Below are 8215 nucleotides of genomic sequence, written 5' to 3' on the forward strand. Positions count from 1 at the left end.
CTCTGAGTAGTTTTTAACCTAGGCGAAAGCTGGTTTGCAGCTAAGCCTCCGAGTGAGAGGAAAGTTTGTCACTCGGAGTGGTTTTAACTTAGGTGAAAGCTACAGGTTCGCAGCTAAGCCCCCGAGTGAGAGGAAAGTTCGTCACTCGGAGTGGTTTTTAACTTTGGCAAAAGCTGGTTCATAGCTAAGTCCCCGAGTGAGAGGAAAGTTCGTCACTCGGAGTGGTGTATAACTTAGGTGAAAGCTGGTTCATAGCTAAGCCCTCGAGTAAGAGGAAAGTTCGTCGCTCGGAGTGGTTTTTAACTTAGGCGAAAACTGGTTCACAGCTAAGCTAAAGAGCATTCACCCACAGGGGGTTTGGTCCCAAAAACGCGCAAAGGTGAACTCAATGAGGTACTGAAAAAGTCATGCTTTTATTCATCAAATATCACTCGTGTGCGCTTATTACATCTTAACACTTCAACGTCAAGTATAAAATCGGCGAAGCAGGTCAGCATTCCAAGCACGAAGCTCGTCTATCCTCTTTAAGAGGTTGTAGAGCCTGTATGCTCAGTTATGTAGAACCTTTGAAACGATAAAGGGGCCTTCCCACATGGGAGCGAGTTTATGTGGTCTCTGGTGATCCACTTGGAGAACAATATCGCCTTCTTGAAAGGCCCGACCCTTGATGTGTCTGTCATGGGAGCGTCACATGTCCTGTTGATATGTGGTCGAGCAGATGAGGGCCATCTCTTTCTCTTCCTCTAGGAGATCAACACCGTCTTCGCGTGCTAGTTCTGATTCAGCCTTGGAGTACAATTCCACTCAGGGCGACTTGTGAAGTAGATCACTCGGCAAGACAACTTCTGCTCCATACACCATGAAAAAGGGAGTGCGGTTGGTGGACAGATTGGTGGTCGTCCTCAAGCCCCGTAGAATAGACGGCAACTCGGTGACCCAGGCTCCAGTTGCATGCTCCAAATCACGCATTAGGCATGGTTTCAATCCTTGGAGAATCAGACCGTTTGTTCTTTCAGCTTCTCCATTCGACTGCGGGGTGCACCACGGAGGTGTAATCGACCCGAGGACCTTGGGTGCCATAGAATGCTCTGAATTCTTCCGAGTTAAAGTTGGAGCCGTTGTCAGTGATGATGCTGTGGGGGACGCCATATCTAAAGACTAACTCTTTCAAAAACTTGATCGTTGTCCAGGAGTCCAGCTTCTTGATGGGTTTGGCCTCAATCCACTTGGTGAACTTATCAACCGCAACCAGCAAGTGAGTGAATCCACTCGCCCCTGTCCTGAGGGGGCCAACCATGTTGTGTCCCCAAACACAAATGGCCAGACAAGTGGGATGGTCTTCAATGTAGATGCGGGCTTGTGTGACAAGTTTGTATAGAACTGACAACTGGTGCAGTGTTGGACTACTTCTTGGGCAACCTCGTTGACGCGTGGCCAATAGAAGCCGGCTCGGTAAGCTTTAGCCACGATTGTCCGAGAGGACGCGTTGTGTCCGCAAGTCCCTGAGTGAATCTCTTCAAGGCTCAATAGACCTTCCTCTAGAGAGATGCAACGCCGAGACACACCGGTGATGCTTTTCCTGAACAGCTGGTGAAAGGATTGAGATGGACCTAGAGGGGGGGGGTGAATAGGTACAATAACAAATTTTAATTGTTACATAGCAATTTTAGGCAATAATGCGGAATATGAAAGTGAGCCTAACAGTTGCAAGTATGATGCTGAGAGCTAAGCAAGGTAAACAAGTAACACAAGTATGTGAGTAAGCAAGCACAATATGATATAAGTAAAGACTAAGAAACAAGTAACCACAAGTAGGAAGTTAGGGTTAGGAATAACCACAACTCCGAGAGACGAGGATGTATGCCGATCTTCACTTCCTTGGAGGGAAGCTACGTCACCGTTAGAGAGGTGGATGTTACCACGAAGGCACACCAACGCCATGAAGGCTCACCCTATTCTCCCTTTGAGACAACACCACGAAGGCGTTTCTCAACCACTAGTGGTAGACCTTGGGGTGGTCTTCAAACCCTCACAAACTTTCCAGGGGAAATCACAATGGCCGATTCCTTGCCGGAGCACTCCTACCGCCTAGGAGTCTCCAACCTCCAAGAGGAACAAGATGCACCAACAAAAACAAGGTGGAATCAACTTTCTCTTTGGTGAATGTGTAGATCGAGCACTTCTCCTTTGCTTCCCAAAAGATCAAGAGCTTTGGGTGGCTAAGGAGGGAGATCTCCAAGAAATCGAGGTTTGACAATGGAGGTGAGAGAAATGGAGTCGTCCAGTTCTTCGAGAGGTAGAAGAAGACTATTTGTAGGTGGGGATGGAATCTGGCCGTTGGAGGTAGATTTCTGCGTATCCCGGAAGTTCCGGCCATGCACGGAAGTTCTGGCCAAGTTCTAGCCTACACAGAGAGTTTGCATCCACTCTGTAATACCCCGAAAGCTGTTAGAACAGGGGGCGGAATTTCTGGCGCTCGGAAGTTCCGGCCGTCCTGGAAGTTTCGGCCAGGGTCCGGCAAGGTTCCGGGCTACACAGAGAGATTGCACAAAAGGGAAGTTTCTCTGGGTGCCCCAGAAGCTTCCCAGACCCCTCCCGGACCTTCTGGTCCCCGGACATTCCGGCCTGAACATAAGCTTTTCTTTGTGAGATTTTTCAGATCATGTGAGAGGGCAAGTTGATTCCCAGATGTTTTTTATGATGTACCCCCTCTTAATAGTGTGGTTGCCCTAAGGACTCAAGAAATAAGAAAACACTATGGTACTCCACTTTTCTTAGGCACTCCGCTCTTCCTTTTTCTGATAATAGGGGAAATAACCATCCATGCTTCACTTTAATTTAATCGGTGCTGTTTACACTAGAGCATGTGGTTAGAAACACAAATGAAGTTGTCATAGATGTCAAAAACACTTTAGTGCAACATTGCACTTTCAATCTCCCCCCTTTTGGCATAGATGACAACAATGCTTGTGAGGGTAGTCACATAAAGTATATATATATATATATATATATATATATATATATATATATATATGATATAAAGCAGCTTTAATGAAAGGTAGATACTCCCCCACAACCCATGCTTTATTCCCCCTAACACTGTGCATACCCACACAAGAATGATATAGCGACATGGAACGTTTTACTAACCTTGTTTTTCATAGTGACGAGACAAATATGGATATATCATTGCCTGATAGATGTCGCTCACAATATGAGAGTATATAATATGCCATGTAACCCACTTGCCATAACATGCTCACATCAAGATAGGAAGTTAACGAAACAATATAGGTTCGAATAATAAGCTAAGATTCAAATAGGAGCAAATAAGAGCAAAGGTTCAACGATTCACTAAGCAACATAAAATAGGCAAATGATAAAAAGATGGGAATGATAAACGAAAAGCCTATCAAGCACCACAGCATCTCCCCTTGTTGGCATCAAGATGGCAAAAAGGAAAAATGAAGGCCACCACAAACAGCCCCTAGGAAAGAGACGCAGAGGGGTCGCTAGAGGACTCTCCAGAACACCCTGGGCTATGAGGGTGGTGAGAAGAGGCTTCATCTCCGGCTTCAACATCAAACCTAGCAAACTTGGACTGGTATTTCTCAAAAGGAGTCACATTAGACTCGGAACCGTGAGCAAGGTCCATACCAGAACCACACATACCATCCTTAAGAGCTTTCATGCCATTCTACCTAGACTTGTGCTCCTCTCACTGCTTCTTGTGCATATCTTGCTACAGACAGAACATGTTCTTGAGAGACGCCAAAGTTTGTTGCTCCTCCTTGACCCGGAGTCACTAGGCTCCCCACGACGAAAAGCATGAGAGCGAGGGCGAAGCTCAAAGTGGTGTGGATCTCCAGCATGTAGCTCCTCTTCCTCATCATCATCTCCCTCATTAGCAGTCGCCTGGCCCTTCTTAACCAACAAGCTAACACTGGAGTGAACAGTCAGACGCTGACCCGCAAATGCATCAGGAGCAATCTCATCAATCAAGGCAGTAATATAGGGAGCATAGATAGGAACCTTGCGGTTCATCACCACACTGTACATTTCATGCCACAAAAAGTCCATCACATCAATGGGGCCCTTCTCAAAGTTGTGACAAGTGTAGTGAAGAAGGTTGATGAGATGGCCACAAATCTTGTTTTTGTCACCCACTTTGACAGCAAGAATTTCTCGAAAAATCTGGTGCATGATATCATAGAAAGGCAGAAGATCACCAACAGAGCCAGCCTTTCCATATGGAGGATATAAATCAGCCAGGTGAAGAGCCTGATAGACCCCTTTGTCATGGATCTTGTAGCCATGGTCAACAGTAGTGTCAGTATACTCATATCCCAATAGGCTGGCCAGCACAGAGAACGGAGTAGAACACTTCTCCTCACCACTCATCCAAGTAAGAGTGCGCTGCATATCAGTCCCAAAATGCATAGTGGCATAGAACTGAGCCACAAGAGGTGGAGACACCTCATGTTGAAAATGCATAAGCGGAAGGAGGTTGGGCTTGACACACATGCTCTGGATCCCATCAAAGTAAGCAGAATTTGTGGGAGTCTTGTCAAAGTGAGGAATGTTGATACACTTCTGAATGACACACTTGTTGACAAACTGAGAAAAGGTCTCCTCATAGTTGTGTTGCTAGAATAGTGTCCAAAACTTGGGATCAGCCACATTGTCATGGTCGGCAAAGACAAATCCACTCAGGTGCGGGCATCCCTCATTGTGACCGGCTCAATAGGAGGAGGTTGAACATTTGCTGCCTTCGCCTTCTTGGAAGTAGTCTTCTGCTTCTTGGAGTGAATGGGAGCAACATGAGGAGATGCACTGTCTTCAGCCTCAACATCTTCCTCAAGATGGCAGTCAAACATGTTCTCACGCCCCAAAACAACAACCTTTGTCTTCTCGACCCGTTCTTTGGATTTCCATTCATACACCTTGGATGGGTAAGCACGCGAGCCAGACCCTCCCGCTTCCTCCATGGAGATGGTGGAGAGCACACAAGATGCCCTTCAAACACGATGAATGGGAAGAATGGGCCAGAGGTTCCGGGGCCCGGCAGCTCGCCCGGAAGTCGTCGATGGGAGAGGGGCGCTGCAGGGAGAGAGAGCAGAGGAAGGGACAGAAGAAAAAGGGGAAGAATACCCCTTTGCCATCCCCTGACCATCGTTATGTGCCCCAAACCCGCGACTCCCGGAAGTTCCGGGCAAGGCCTGAAGTTCCAGACACCACCCCGCAAGTTCCCTGATATTCAGAGATAATACGGTCTCTCTGAACTCCTAAGAACTAGAGGGAGGGAGTTCGAAAGGTCCCAAGACCACCACACACCCAATCAACATTTATGTGGTTGGGTTGAAGCTTGTGAACCAGACAAATATTAGAGGGTTGCGAGATGAGAGAGACTTAGGTAGAACCTGAGCTATGGACAACGCAATCGACAACACTCAAGAGCAACAATGAGAAAAAAAATCAACCAGAGAGAAAACACATGACAAAAACACAAAAGGAGATGAAGAATAAGTCCAACCTCTCGAAGAGAGGGCGGTGGATGAGTCCACCATGTTTGAGTATATATGACTTGGCACTGCAAAGATTTTAACCTTGAGCCCAACATCACACCTCCATCATTTAAAGTACTAAGTCACAATAGTGAAAATATAGTAACTTTGAGAGTGTTTGGTTTGTTTATGCATCATATTGGGTGAGATAACTCATGAGTTGAGTGTCTCCCCCTAAACATATGCCTACATCTAGACAAGACATTTATGGAATGCATGCATAGGTACTAGATTTCACATAATATTGTCAAGCTCCAAGATACCAAATTCACGCCTAAGTTGACAAAACCTTGCTTCATCCAATGGTTTGGTGAAAATATCAGCAAGTTGCATATCTGTACCAACATGAGCTATATCAATGTCACCCTTTTGCACATGGTCTCTCAAGAAGTGATACCTAATATCAATGTGCTTGGTGCGAAGATGATCACTAGGATTCTCAGCAATCTTGATGGCACTTTCATTATCACATAGAAGAGGCACATGCCTATAGGTGATACCATAATCCTTCAAAGTTTGCCTCATCCATATAGTAATTGAGTTGCACAACCGGCAGTTGTAATGTATCCGGCTTCGGCGGTGGAGAGAGACACAATTTTGCTTCTTCGAGGACCAACTTACCAAAGAGTGTCCAAGTAATTGACATGCACCGGAGGTGGACTTCCATCCCACTTTATCTCCAGCCCAATCCGCATCCGTGTACCCAATGAGGTCAAACTTTGCATCCTTGTGGTACCATAGACCCAACTTTGGGGTGTGAACAAGGTATCTAAGAATATGCTTAACCGCCTTATGATGACTTTCCCTAGGGGAAGATTGAAATCGTTTGTGTCTTCAGTGAGTACAATTTTTGTTGGCATGGGTGTCTTACATGGGCTAGCATTTGGCATGCCAAACTTCTCTAGAATATCCTTGAGGTATTTTGTTTGAGACAAGAAAATTCCTTCTTGAAATTGTTGAATTTGAAACCCAAGAAAGAACTTCAAGTCTGCATTGAGTGACATTTCAAAGTTCTTGGGCATGGAGGCCGCAAACTTCTTGCACAAATGAATGTTAGGAGAACAAAAAATGATGTCATATACATAGATTTGGCATAAGATCAAATCACCCTTTTCCCTCTTAGTAAAAAGATTGGGATCGATCATCCCTCTCACAAAACCATCATCGAGTAGAAACTTCTTAAGATGATCATACCAAGTACGAGGTGCTTGCTTGAGGCCATACAAAGCCTTGTGAAGTTTATACACATAGTCTTTGTGATCGGGATCAACGAACCCAGGTGGTTGTGTGATACGTCTCCGTCGTATCTACTTTTCCAAACACTTTTGCCCTTGTTTTGGACTCTAACTTGCATGATTTGAATGGAACTAACCCGACTAACGCTGTTTTCAGCAGAATTACCATGGTGTTATTTATGTGCAGAAACAAACGTTCTCGGAATGACCTGAAACTTCATGGAGCAACTTTTTGGAAAATATGAAAAATACCTGCAAAATATGAAGGCCAGGGGGCCAACACCTGTCCACGAGGGTGGGGGGCACGCTTGCCCCCTAGGGCGCGCCCCTACCTCGTGGGCCCCCTGATGCCTCTCTGACTCCAACTCCAACTCCATATATTTTGTTTCGGGGAGAAAAAAAGCAGAGAGAAGAATTCATCGCGTTTTACGATACGGAGCCGCCGCTGTCGGTTCAAAACCAGCGGATCTCGGGTAGGGGGTCCTGAACTGTGCGTCTAAGGCGGATGGTAACAGGAGGCAGGGAACACGATGTTTTACCCAGGTTCGGGCCCTCTTGATGGAGGTAAAGCCCTACGTCCTGCTTGATTTATTCTTGATGATATGAGTATTACAAGAGTTGATCTACCACGAGATCGGAGAGGCTAAACCCTAGAAGCTAGCCTATGGTATGATTGTATGTTGTCCTACGGACTAAAACCCTCCGGTTTATATAGACACCGGAGGGGGCTAGGGTTACACAAGGTCGGTTACAAAGGAGGAGATATCCATATCTGTACTGCCTAGCTTGCCTTCCACGCCAAGTAGAGTCCTATCCGGACATGAGACGAAGTCTTCAATCTTGTATCTTCATAGTCCAACAGTCCGGCCAAAGGATATAGTCCGGCTGTCCGGAGACCCCCTAATCCAGGACTCCCTCAGTAGCCCCTGAACCAGGCTTCAATGACGGTGAGTCCGGCGCGCAGTGTTGTCTTCGGCATTGCAAGGCGGGTTCCTCCTCCGAACACACCACAGAAGAATCTGAATACAAGGATAGTGCCTGACCCTGCAAAATAAGTTCCACATACCACCGTAGAGAGAATAATATTTCCACAAATCTAATCTGCTGACACGTTTTGGCAACATGACATCATGCCGTGGCTCGGTGATTATTCGAACCGTTTTTTCTTTAACCAGCCCCGCACATAACGCGAGGCAGTTTCTTGACACGTCTTGTCAAAGCAGAGATCGTGTCCCCCTTATTACGGGATTCTCATCAATACGGGCGTGGGTAACCCAACCGCGCCATCAATTACGGCGCTTGGGGGATAAGCGAGTTTTACCAGGCTAGTGGGGGCGCATAGTTCCGGCCGCCCTTATAAGGGGATAAGGTTTAACCTTTCTCTACCCATGCCTTCCTCCTCCTTGCTCATCCATT

The sequence above is a fragment of the Triticum aestivum genome, chromosome 7A (assembly GCF_018294505.1).
Source record: "Triticum aestivum cultivar Chinese Spring chromosome 7A, IWGSC CS RefSeq v2.1, whole genome shotgun sequence".
Lineage (NCBI taxonomy): Eukaryota > Viridiplantae > Streptophyta > Magnoliopsida > Poales > Poaceae > Triticum > Triticum aestivum.